The sequence below is a fragment of the Phalangium opilio genome, unplaced genomic scaffold (assembly GCF_054372755.1).
Source record: "Phalangium opilio isolate 3A_F unplaced genomic scaffold, DU_Popi_V2 ptg000003l_1, whole genome shotgun sequence".
NCBI lineage: Eukaryota > Metazoa > Arthropoda > Arachnida > Opiliones > Phalangiidae > Phalangium > Phalangium opilio.
The window spans coordinates 3,989,143-4,002,315 of NW_028324145.1; the positions used below are offsets into that span (position 1 = coordinate 3,989,143).

General features: G+C 38.8%; 1 protein-coding gene across 1 annotated transcript in view; it reads left to right on the forward strand.

Moving 5' to 3' along the window:
- The window catches only part of LOC149717172 (uncharacterized), a 123,665-nt gene that overhangs the window by 105,020 nt on the left and 5,472 nt on the right, over nucleotides 1–13,173 (forward strand). The window lies entirely within an intron of this gene.

Genomic DNA, 13,173 nt, shown 5'->3' on the forward strand with positions numbered 1-13,173 from the left:
CCATGTTGGCTGGCCGTTACAATTACTTCCCCCTTCTCTCTTTGACTCTCCTTTCCATTTGTGCTCACTGGTTGAATATTGGGTTGGGATATTTTTTTATTCGAACCGCGTGCTAGAGGCATAGGACGGTGGACCATGCGGAGAGACGCAACCGCTCAGGCTATGAACTGACAATCTTGAGCTGTCACTCGGTCGCGTTCCGAAATGAAGCTAGGTCCGTCGGTCTGGTCCCAGGGTTATGAAAATGATGGAGTGGTGTAAGCATATTTTCCGTTCTTGCTAGGTTCTGTACCTTACTCTTCTACCTGAAATATCTTGTACATACGTGAGGCGCTGTCAAGTACTGTAAAAAAATTCCATCTTGTTTAAACAAATGTACAGTACCAAAATTCACAATGAAAAACACTAGTTTTTCCAAGCCTGAGTCATTCCATTACGTTTGAAAATCTACAGGGTGTTTCAGCTAAGTCTTTCATAAATTAAGGGGATGTTTTTTTAGAGATTTTGAGTCAAAAATGTAATTTCTATAACATTTTGCCCTACGAGCCATTGTTTTCGAGTTATGATTGGAGTGTTTTAGGGATGACCCCTTGAATTTAATTAAGAAACTGAAAGACATTGATTTCTAATTTAATTACGGGTTCATCCCTAAAACACTCAAATCATAACTCAAAAGCAGTGGCCCGGACGGCAAAATGTCACAGAACATTTTCGACTCCAAATCATCCAAAGAACATCCCCCCTAAATTATTACAGACTTATCGGAAACACCGTGTATAAGATTTTTCCAATTTACGATAATTATATAAAATGGTAGCCAGAAATGTAAATGCAATAACGTTTGTCCACTAGTTCTTTATATCCTATAGATGGGCTTAACGGTTTTCTGGGTTGAAATATGGCGGTCAGTAAATAACGAAACTGTCCTGGCAGGCTGACGAGCAAAGCCGTGCTTCTTCGCTAGTAGCGTACAATATTTTTAACAGCGGTCAATAGGGACTTGGCAATTCGGGCTTAACTCCGCCCCCAGCGCCATTATGGTATGTTTTTTTAACAGAATGAAAGCTATATAAGCCCCTCCTCCTGGTATATTTTTTAGCACTAGTGGAAGGTAGCCTGACGTTGCATGACGTAGTACTGCCAAGTCCCTATTACTCATAGCAGGCTCTAAAATCTTCTACTTGAAATATGTAATACCTTAGTGTCCGTCAGTCTTTGTTCCGTCACGGAATGGCCTCGATCGATAACACTACATCAAGTTATACATAATTCCTGATAATTCTATATACGCGTGCACAAGAGTGTTAGAACAGTATGGAAGTTCATTTAAGTTTAATTGATCCCACTGTTCTCTATTCTACAGGTTGGCATGGCTATTCGAGACCAATAGTTTCACGCAAATTGTTTTCTAACGAAAAAGGTCCAGCTTTAAATTAAAGTTTTATGATCATGTTTCTTGGTTATGGTATTGGGGATAAGACGGCAACCCAAGTCCCCCTCTCCTTTTGTTTATGGTGTGATAGTTAAACTAGTGATACTAGTGTTAGGCTTGGGTTGGGTTAGGGTTAGCAAAGGCTTGGGTTGGGTTAGGGTTAGCAAAGGCTTGGGTTGGGTTAGGGTTAGCAAAGGCTTGGGTTGGGTTAGGGTTAGCAAAGGCTTGGGTTGGGTTAGGGTTAGCAAAGGCTTGGGTTGGGTTAGGGTTAGCAAAGGCTTGGGTTGGGTTAGGGTTAGCAAAGGCTTGGGTTGGGTTAGGGTTAGCAAAGGCTTGGGTTGGGTTAGGGTTAGCAAAGGCTTGGGTTGGGTTAGGGTTAGCAAAGGCTTGGGTTGCGTTAGGGTTAGCAAAGGCTTGGGTTGCGTTAGGGTTAGCAAAGGCTTGGGTTGCGTTAGGGTTAGCAAAGGCTTGGGTTGGGTTAGGGTTAGCAAAGGCTTGGGTTGGGTTAGGGTTAGCAAAGGCTTGGGTTGGGTTAGGGTTAGCAAAGGCTTGGGTTGGGTTAGGATTAGCAAAGGCTTGGGTTGGGTTAGGATTAGCAAAGGCTTGGGTTGGGTTAGGATTAGCAAAGGCTTGGGTTGGGTTCGGCTTGAGTAGGGTTCAACTAGGGGTCAGGTTGCCGTCTTCTTGCCTTGTTAAACAACAATATGCAACGTAACTGCTTCTTTTGAAGATACATTCGTTGTAAAAATAAGTTTATAAGCTATGTTTGACAATAGTTACTGAGAGGTAGTTACGTAGTGACGTAGATAAAACGTCACAGATTCTGGTAAAATGACGCCTGCTGAAGTTTTGACAAAGGTTTTGTATCGACTAAACAGCGAAGTTGACAGCAGAACCGCGTGTAGTTAATTCTCACGACATTCTCGAACAGTAAAGTACATACCATTTCAAAGTGTCATACCTATGGAAACACTAATGATGGAAATTATATATCATGAATTCAGCCGAGTAGGGGGAAAACCACTGTAATATAGAAGGAGTAGCCTCGAATAGCTAAGATAGCTAATACCACAAGTAGAATAATCTTACACCAAGTTCCTATGTAAGATTTTTTGCCGTAGCCTCTGTGTCTGAAAGTTCTGACGTTAAGCTTTTTAAAGTTCCCAACGGAGCTCGCGTGAATGGAGAGATAAAATTTCTAAAATATCGGCCACGACCGAGAACGAGCTTTTGAAGCAGCGCTCCACAGCGGTGGAGAGTGAAGTTAAACAGGCGGGGTTAATTTTTTTATCCGAGTAAGTTCAAGCATGGAGGGTTCATCCAAGTGCACGGTGTTTGCGTTTTTTATAGCAACGGTGTATCGTGTTGGAGTGCAAACGTTTTTAAAGAGGGTGATTAATTCGACATAATTAGAAGCCGACGGAATTATATTTTTCTGGCACGGAAATACTCTGAGTTTGTTTTGAGAGCCCTTTATCCATTTCTAAATTAATACATTTAAACCTAACTAGCTCCGCCATAACGTAAACTCCGATCGCCTAAGATCTACGTCTCTATTGGCCGAAAAGCTTATCACACGTTTCGTAAAAATTCGTACCTTTTTTAAGGGGGGTGGAATTTTTTTAGTCAGACCCAGCTTTCCGCGGCTGATGTTAGTTGGCGCCGAGAAAAAATGTTAGTAGAGAAAAACTTTGGGTGTTCAACTACCATTTACTCTACAGTAAATACATTCGGCCTAGCCTTGGGATATCAGGTTTTTGGAACATTCGAGATGAGACGTTCGTTAGAGATAACCTGACACACATTACCCTCATTCCTAGGCTGGAAAGCTATGTCCTTTTAGATCATCTCCTTTTGCTAATACCTCCGTCTGCGAATGACGCACGCTTCGACCGTTAAAGGGATAGTATCTCCTGAAACACACCACGACAAAACCGATCCGAACATTTTCCTAAAAATTTGAGTTACGCTGATACCCAAAATTTATACTTATGTATTATGCTGGTTTGGTTGTCAATGTGCGATTTTGGTTGATTCCGAACTTACGACTTCATATAGGGACGTTTCCGTGTCACGGAGCTCTTTATTTCGCAAACTGGCGCGTGTTTAGATTGTCGTAGGCCTAAACTTCGATTGGTTGCCTATTTTCCCTCACATTGTCGTCCAAAACCTTAATGATAGGGAGTTTTGGTTTTTGGGTCACCTTTGCCTTTAAGGAGATTATTCGTGGCGATGAGCTAATTATAAAATTTATGGAGTGTCAGACGAAGGATGTCCTACGTAACTTTAAAGTATTTATTAGCTTTCCGAATAGTTTAGGGCTAATTTCTCAAGGTTTCCAATCGATTTCCGCTCGAGTTCTGATGTTGGGTACGTTGGGTACATTGTAAAAATGTGTTTTAAAGTTAACTAGCTCGATTAATGTACGCAAGGTAAACAATGGGTTTATCGAGAGAGCGCAGTTTCGAATTAGGGCCCCAAATTGCGTACTTTCATAAATTCATTAATTTAGGCTGTGAAAACAATAGACCATAGTTTGTCATGAAAGCGTAGCAAACCCCGCCCCCCGCGAATATATACAACCATAAATTCAACGAATCAATCAGTCACACGAAGAATAAAGTATATTCAATTAATCGAGGTACTGGGTCATAGCGAGGGGTTAGTCACTTGGATAATCAGGTGTACAAAACCGCAGAAATCGATTACTTGATTTCTAGAATTCTTAGAAAATCATCAGTAACCAAAATCATTCTTGTGGGTAATCAAAGGTAATCAAAAATCTCCGATAATCACTGGAAATTACGTGAAATCTTGAGAAAATCAGATATAATCACATGATTTAGTAATCTTTTGTAATCACCTCGGTAATTGCACCTTTCGTGAAATAATCACGCATAATCTGTCGAGGAATTGGAAAATCCAAAATAAAAATTATAATCAGTTGAAATAGAGATAATCACTGCATTCATCGAAATTCACGAAGAATCCAGTGGTAATCACGGCATTCACCAAAATATCACTGAAATTGATTGGAATTCAAACAGGAGATCACAAGTAATCAGCGGAAATAACGGGAAATCTGTGTAAATATTAAGGAAATCACCGAAAATAATCGTTGTAGCGATAGCTAAAAAACCAATGTTATCTAGCTCTCTAAAGAAAGACTCAAAAAGGGGTTAGTTAAAATAGATGATAAAAAACCTTTGGCCTAAAAATACGAGGTTTCTTAATAAACCAAAACTGTAATAAACGATCAGAGTTTTCTGTGACCGCGAGTAATAAACATTACCACAAGTAGAATAATCTTACACCAAGTTCCTATGTAAGATTTTTTGCCGTAGCCTCTGTGTCTGAAAGTTCTGACGTTAAGCTTTTTAAAGTTCCCAACGGAGCTCGCGTGAATGGAGAGATAAAATTTCTAAAATATCGGCCACGACCGAGAACGAGCTTTTGAAGCAGCGCTCCACAGCGGTGGAGCAGTGAGCACGAAAATAGAGGAGAGTCGGAGAGACCGAATTCTCCGTCAGCCCCCCTTTCAAAAACGTTACCAGTGCCAGTGGCTCTCTAGGAGCGTGGCGCACATGCGCAATCGGCGCAACCGAGAGAGAAAAAGTCAGAGAAGTTTGTATACATTATTACGGCCGAGGCTTGAGTTTTACGGTGTCGGGGTCTCGGCGATACTCCGATACTCGAGCCGCTTCGCGAATCGTGCGTGCCTACAGTGCTTCGGCGACGGTACTTATCAAATTTGTTTCTTGTTTTTAATCTACTGACCCTTTCCAGTGTTTTATTTATAACCTCTCAATATTCAAAGAAAAATAATAAATATGGTTATAATAAAGTATTGTTATTACCGTGGCTGTCGCAATAATTCGAGGCATTGGGACACTGCTCTACCGTACGAAATAATCCATCTTTTACATAGGTCAAATATGGTTTTATGTTTGGGGAATGCCGGAATGAAATGAATATAATATCGGGGCTACAGTTTTTCGTATTATTGTAACAGTTTTTGTAACAACATTTCTTATAGGAAACCATTATTAGGCTTACAAATTATTAAAAATTGTAAATTAACCGTAGACAAAGCTACAGTAACCACGCTGAATGCTGATCTCTAGTGTGTAATGTTAGCCTTACTCTAACCGTATTTTCGGGTTTACCCTTTTTGAATTTCCCTCTCAACGGATCACGTGACGTCTTACTCCTCGGCTGTGCGCCGAGGTAGATGCGCGTAAGAGCCAGGGTGCCCGGCCGTTATAAAGTACCTTCCCTCTTCTATCTCTGACTCTCCTTTGGATAATGTGCTCCCTGGGTGGAGAGTGAAGTTAAACAGGCGGGGTTAATTTTTTTATCCGAGTAAGTTCAAGCATGGAGGGTTCATCCAAGTGCACGGTGTTTGCGTTTTTTATAGCAACGGTGTATCGTGTTGGAGTGCAAACGTTTTTAAAGAGGGTGATTAATTCGACATAATTAGAAGCCGACGGAATTATATTTTTCTGGCACGGAAATACTCTGAGTTTGTTTTGAGAGCCCTTTATCCATTTCTAAATTAATACATTTAAACCTAACTAGCTCCGCCATAACGTAAACTCCGATCGCCTAAGATCTACGTCTCTATTGGCCGAAAAGCTTATCACACGTTTCGTAAAAATTCGTACCTTTTTTAAGGGGGGTGGAATTTTTTTAGTCAGACCCAGCTTTCCGCGGCTGATGTTATTTGGCGCCGAGAAAAAATGTTAGTAGAGAAAAACTTTGGGTGTTCAACTACCATTTACTCTACAGTAAATACATTCGGCCTAGCCTTGGGATATCAGGTTTTTGGAACATTCGAGATGAGACGTTCGTTAGAGATAACCTGACACACATTACCCTCATTCCTAGGCTGGAAAGCTATGTCCTTTTAGATCATCTCCTTTTGACATTACGTTTTAAACTAAAACCCGTCTCCGTTCTTGTTAGAACTAGAACAATACAATCGTAATCACAGAAATCAAGGAATTCGTTCCGTAATCACCGGAATTCACATAAAATTAGAAATCAATCAGTAATCAGGTGTACAAAATTTCGTCGAATGTATAACCCCTCCGGTCATAGGTTTCATTGCAACAAGAAAGGAACACTTAATATTGCTCTTTGAACTATTTGAATTGAAGAATTTTACGTATGACTCCTTAAATTTAATTGAGAAACTGAAAGGTAATGCTAACTTATTTAAGGGGTCGTCCGCAAAATACTCCAAACATAACTTGCAAACGGTGTCCCTTCTGGCAAAATGGCATAAAACAGTTTTGACTCAAAAACGCCCAAAGAATTTCCCCTTAGTTTCAGATATACCTTTCAGAAACACTCTGTATTGTTACAATACAAGAAAACCGAAAGTTTGTAAGTTGGCGTGTTAATGAAGGATCAATCAAACCTTCATTTTTATCGAGTTTTTCTGCAGATTGACAATAAGTCCGAACGTTTACTATTGATTTTTTTCTGCTTCTTACGGTCAATATATTGTGTTTTCACCTCGACCCTTTTTTCGCTCTCCGCTTGAGGCTCAAATGGCAAGGAAACTTCTGAGACTATAGAGTGGACTGAAACTATTCGTCCATACAAAAGCGTGACGAGAGTTTTATATATCCAGACTCAATGTCAGACTGTAAAGATGCCTTCACAAACGTGCGAAGCTTATGTTGGAAGACTAGCGGAGAAAGAAAATGGAAGAGTATATGAAACTCGAGTGGGCCCTGGGGAAGTAGTATCTCAACACATATCAAGATCGCGGTCATCGAATTTTAAATTTCTCTCTCCGAAACTTCGATGCAACCAGCACCTCCATCATAAGATATGTTCCATAAGTTTGTCACTGGTTACTGAGAGCTTGTAATGAAGTGATGTAGATGAAACATCATAGATTCTCGTAAAGCGACGCCTGGTGAGGCGCTGTCAAAGGTTTAATACAGACTAAATAGGTAGATGGACTGCATAACCGAGTGTAGTCAATACTCGCGTTGTTCTCGAACTAGCTCTCAGTAAGTCTCTAGTCTAGCATTTCGAAGTATAGGCAGTGTCATGCTTATGTAACAGATCTTTTAAACTTATTGTAGTATTGAGACGCCGTAACTTATCTTATAACGCATTCTGTTTACTGCCGAGGACCGTTCTGAAAATTTTGGATCTGCTCGATCTGATTCCACTGCTCTGTATAGATAGTTTACACACATGGAGGATTAATACCATTTACACAGGCTACCTGGAGGACAAAAGGTCGACGTGCTGTGGTGCTCCAGGTAGCCCGGCCTCCTGGTGTAAGTGGTATTAATCCTCCATGTGTGTAAACTATCTCTAATCGGATCAGTGCGGATCGCACTCTTATATGTAAAAAAAAAAGTTAATGCAGCGCCTGAAATGATGCGTACTTTATTTTCAGAGCAATCTGTGAAGGATCTTGTGAAGATATCTTGTCAGATATTATTATATAAATAGAGCAAACAAATCACGGGTGATCTCGGAGCAGGTAATGGAATACGCCCTGAGTTTCCCCTTTCATACGTATAACGGGTTCGATAGAATACTTGATTGTTTATTATGCACCTTCATGATCAAGAAGTGATGTCTAGTTTATTAGGGAGAAGGTATAAATTCGCCACATTTCCAGCTTTATCTTCAGTCCAAACGTAGGTCCGGAGTTAATCCCCGCCTCTAAATTACAACCAACATCACATCGGTTCTTGAAAACTCACGTTAGCGCGACGCGAATGACGAAAATTACGTAATTTCCGACTGAGGAGAGGCGAAATAGCCCGGCCTCCTTTTACGTCCCCCCCTTGTATTTTGAAAGGGGACTGGGACTAGGCGCGCGAATATTTAGGCATCTGACCCTTCTCCCTAATAAACTAGATATCACATCTTGCATGATAACTGGAGGTATTTGTGAAGGAACCATAAGAGAAAAGCACCGGATCTCTATCCGCGCACGTTTTCCGGAATCCGTGCAATATACAGGGTGTTTTCGAAAAGTCCATCAATAATGAAAGGGCGTATTTATTGGGCCATTTTGAGTCGAAAATGTTCTATGACATTTTGCCGTCCGACCCACGGTTTTCGAGTTATGATTTGAATATTTTAGGGATGACCCCTTCATTAAATTAGCGCTGTCTTTCAATTTCTTAATTAAATTTAAGGGGGTCATCCGTAAATTACTCCAATCATAACTTGAAAACAGTGGCCCGAACGGAAAAATGTCATAGAACATTTTCGACTCAAAATGACCCAATAAATACGCCCTTTCATTATTGATGGACCTTTCACAAACACCCTGTATACTTTTACAGACAAAGTTCTCCTTCTTTATACTACAAATATATATATTTTTTATACATATTTTTCTCCAAATAATATTACAGATATCTATATAAAAGAAGGTATATTTGCCAATCTGTTTTTCCTCTAAAACTCCATACCGAACTGGGGGAATTTTGCAACGAACAAATCGAAAATATAATCTGCTTAATGTTTTAAAGTATAACTATAGACAGTTTTAGGTTTATGACCTCCCTTCATAAGTTCATTAGATATATTCCATTATTGTCACTGGTTACTGAGAGCTTGTCATGAAGTGACGTATGTGAAACGTCATAGATTCTCGTAAAGCGACGCCTAGTGAGGCGTTGTCAAAGGCTTAGCACAGACTGAATACCAAGATGGACTGCAAAACCCGTGCAGTCAATTCTCGCGTCGTTCTCGAACAAACTATCTGTAAGTCTCTAGCATTACAAAGTATAGGTAGTGTTATACTTATAGAACATATCTTATAAACTTATGCCTCCTTGTGTGTGAACTGTTTTATAAATCTCCTTTTGGTAATGCGGGAAAACAGTTACATCACTTCAAAGCGAAAGTTTCACTTACTTTGGCTTAATATTTATTTATGAGTATATTCAACAATTCAATTTGGTATCATCATCAAAGAGAATCTGAAACTGGAGTTTTTTTGATTTAGAAGTTTTCGGACTTTCGTTTCGTATTTCGGTCTCGTATAATCGTTACAATCGCAATACGAAACCAGAAAGATAAATCAATGACTACTTTTATCCTTATGATTAGTGTATTATTCCGCCTTAGCTTCTTGTAATTTACAGATTTCGAACAAGAGGTTAGCTTCATCCATAGCCCACTTGATCACGCACGCTGGCTGCACGCGCTCTAGAAGCCCGTCCAAACGATTTTTTTTACATGTTAACTCGCGAATGCGGCGCGTCACATAGGTTCGGTCTAAACTTTCAAACCCGTCTGGTTTTAACATGGGCGTCTATGGGAGGGGACCAGTTTTATCAACGTTTTTGGCCCAAATAGTGCATCCACTGGTTCAAATCTCTTGAATTTTTAATGAGACGTGTATTGAAAAGTTTGATATTATCCTGTAAAATTTAAAGTCTTCAGCTATAATAGTTTTTTTTATAAAAAATAAAAATCATCACATAGTAGAGAAATTGAAGGTTCAATTTACAGGATAATATCAAACTTTTCAATACACGTCTCATTAAAAATTCAAGAGATTTGAACCAGTGGATGCACTATTTGGGCCAAAAAGGTTGATAAAACTGGTCCCCTTCCATGTTAAAACCAGACGGGTTTGAATTTTAGACCGAACCTATGTTATTCTCATTCTTAGGGTCGATTGAGCGGGCTTCTATAGCGCGTGCAGCCAGCGTGATCAAGTGGGCTATGCTTCATCGAGGGTATGACTTGTATGAAACGGGTATTTGGGCCTTGGCTACTTTTGAAGAAGCCAAGGCCCGAATTTGCCAAAAGACAAAATGTATCTTTTTCTTTACCGTTTTTTTCTAAAATGTTTTTTAAATCAATCGGACGATGAAACTCCCTCTGAGCATTCTCTAAAACTAATAAAGAAAATAATTTCAAGCTTTTTACTAATCCTCTAGAGTATCAGAAAAAAACTTGAAACTTCGAATGACTACTTTTATCCTTATGATTAGTGTATTATTCCGCTTTAGCTTCACGTAATTTACAGATCTCGAACAAGCGCGCGGCTAGCTTCATCGAGTATGACTGTATGAAATGCGTATTCGGGCCTTGGCTACTTTTGAAGAAGCCAAGGCCCGAATTCGCCAAAAAGAAAAAGTGTATCTGTTTCTCTACCCCTTTTTTCTAAATGGTTTTTTAAATCACAGGACGATGAAAGTCCCCCTGAGAATTCTCAAAAACTAATAAAGAAAAACATGATTTCAAGCTATTTACTAATCCTCTAGAGTATCAGAAAAAACTTAAATCTTGAAACAAAACTGTTATAATCGAGCTTGTAGCTCCCAAGTTTTGAGAGGGCCTTGGCGTATAAGCTTTATGAGAATCAATGATGACCGCGACCTTTACCCTAGCTCAATTTTGAATGAACAACACCCAAGAAGAAACGACTCTTATAGGCTACAATTTAGTTTTCCTTCTGAAGACTAAGCTCTTTTTTTAACGTTAGGCTTAGCCATCCAAGTTAAGTGACTGATGTGAAAGACTGGTAATCACTAATTAATGATGGCGCCCTAAACCGCACGCCGCGAAGAGTTAAGGGAAGCCTGGAGGAAAGGCGGGAAAACAGAATTAAGAGACATGAGGGGATGGAGGATTACGATTTATGGTCCGACATATGACTGCGCTAAGAACGACCTAATTTAGATTAGGGATAATAGGCCTAGTCTATATATTTTAATAAAACTTGCGAAAGATAAAAAGGATGTGATGCCTTTGCCAATAAGAGTATTTTGAATAATGGTACCCTGGAAGCGTAATTGACTTGTTCTAACTAGAGATATTGACTAATCGTGTAACAAAAGTTCGATAACCGAGCTTAATTTATCAATTAGGTAGAATAACCAATAAGTCATGGAATTTTCAACAAACATCTTCGATAGTTTTGACAAACCATACAGTTTTTTATGAATTTACTTGAAATTCTCATGAATTCCATCGAAATTCAAACGATGTATAATTTAAATGTGAATATTAGGAAAGTCAACTTTTAGGCGTTATGATGCCCATGCTTTTTCTACCAGCGCCTGTAGAAATGTTTCACTTACATTACACCAAAGTTTAATATGAAGTCAACCTTAAGGGGCAATGCTATTTTTTCCAAATCAATTCAATTAAAAAAATATTTCAAATTCACAAAGAGAAAAATGGATTTCAAAAATCCCGATGTTTTTGAGCAATGCTAATTAGAGAGCCACGTATTTAGTCTATTTCCAATAATAATTCTTTCACCATTATGAACAAAGCAGCCAAAGAACTCAAACTAACAGTCTAGAAATACATATACATGTATGAGCGGGCTTAAACTTGAGTTTTTGAAGCTTCATTTGTCTTGTTTATTTGTCCATTTTGAAAGAAGCAGTAGAGAAAAAGGCAGGGGATAAGGATAAAGATTGAGTACTTCCCTATTTTTCATTTATTGCATCATGGTAGAATCGCTGGAAGGCCTAAAAAGGATAAAATACTAAATTGGTCTTCCATATACCAGGAATTAAAGTATGTAGAGCTAAAACCACGTATATATTAGGCTTTTTTCTATAAGCAGATAATACATTTATGGTTTTAAAAAGGAGGGGTATAAGGGCTGGGTTATGGATGATATGATATTATTCGCGTTCCCTAAGATATGGAAACGTCACACACGTGAAAAGACGGGTCTTGTCAAGACATCTATTGATTTTTGACTCCTCTTTGATGGCGGATTCTGGCCGCGGCATATGATGCCAAGAAAGACTTGTAGATTTCGATCCAAATACTTAGTGTACAGGGTGTTTTTGAAAGGTCTAAGAGAAATTAAGGGGGTGTAATTCTTTAGGCGATTTTGAGTTGATAATGCTCTATGACACTTTTTCGTCCCTTCCACCGTTTTCAAGTTAATTAAGGCCTCTTAAATTTAATTAAGAAACTGAAAGGCAATGCTAATTTAAGTAAGCAGTCACCTGTAAAATACTTCTATCTCAACTTGTCCGTACAATATTCCAGCTGTAACTTGAAAACGGTGTCCCTTGAGACAAAATGTCATAAAACCTTCTGCTGGACTCCAAATTGCCCAAAGAACATCCCCTTAATTTCTGAAAAACCTTTCCGAAACACCCTGTATACTTGAGATGAGAGAGAGGGAAAGAGGGGGACAGGGTGTATGGTTTCGTAATATAACGACTGTTTAATTGATCAAGAAAGTACATTGAACGCGAGTATATGTAAATGAAGGCGATGTTTAGAGGACTTAGTGTTCGAAACTTTGTTATTCTATAAAATAGTTTGAATTTTTCGGTTATATTTGGATCGCTTTAAAATATTTGTGAATTTTATAAATTCTAAGAATTACTTTGCTGATGAATTTAAAATTGCTTAATAAAGCCAAAAAAATTATAAATTAGAATTTCGAATGAAATGAATGAATTCAAACGGTAATTTAAAAAAAGGATGTTCCACGCCGAGTCCCCCACTTCAGTGCTTTAGTTTTTATGGTAAAAACTACTGCCTTTAAGGCCAGCCATAGAATTTCATTATTTTTTTTATAAAAAATAAAAATGGGCATAAAAAATAATGAATATTTCAAAAAGGATCCATGTGAAGTAAAAGGTTTTGGGGTAAAAAAATTATATTGGACGACTTTAGTACCAGAAGGGAATAATAAGAGAAGGATGGCACTTGATATGTCCATAATTCTTTATGACTGTAACATGAATTTCATCAACCAC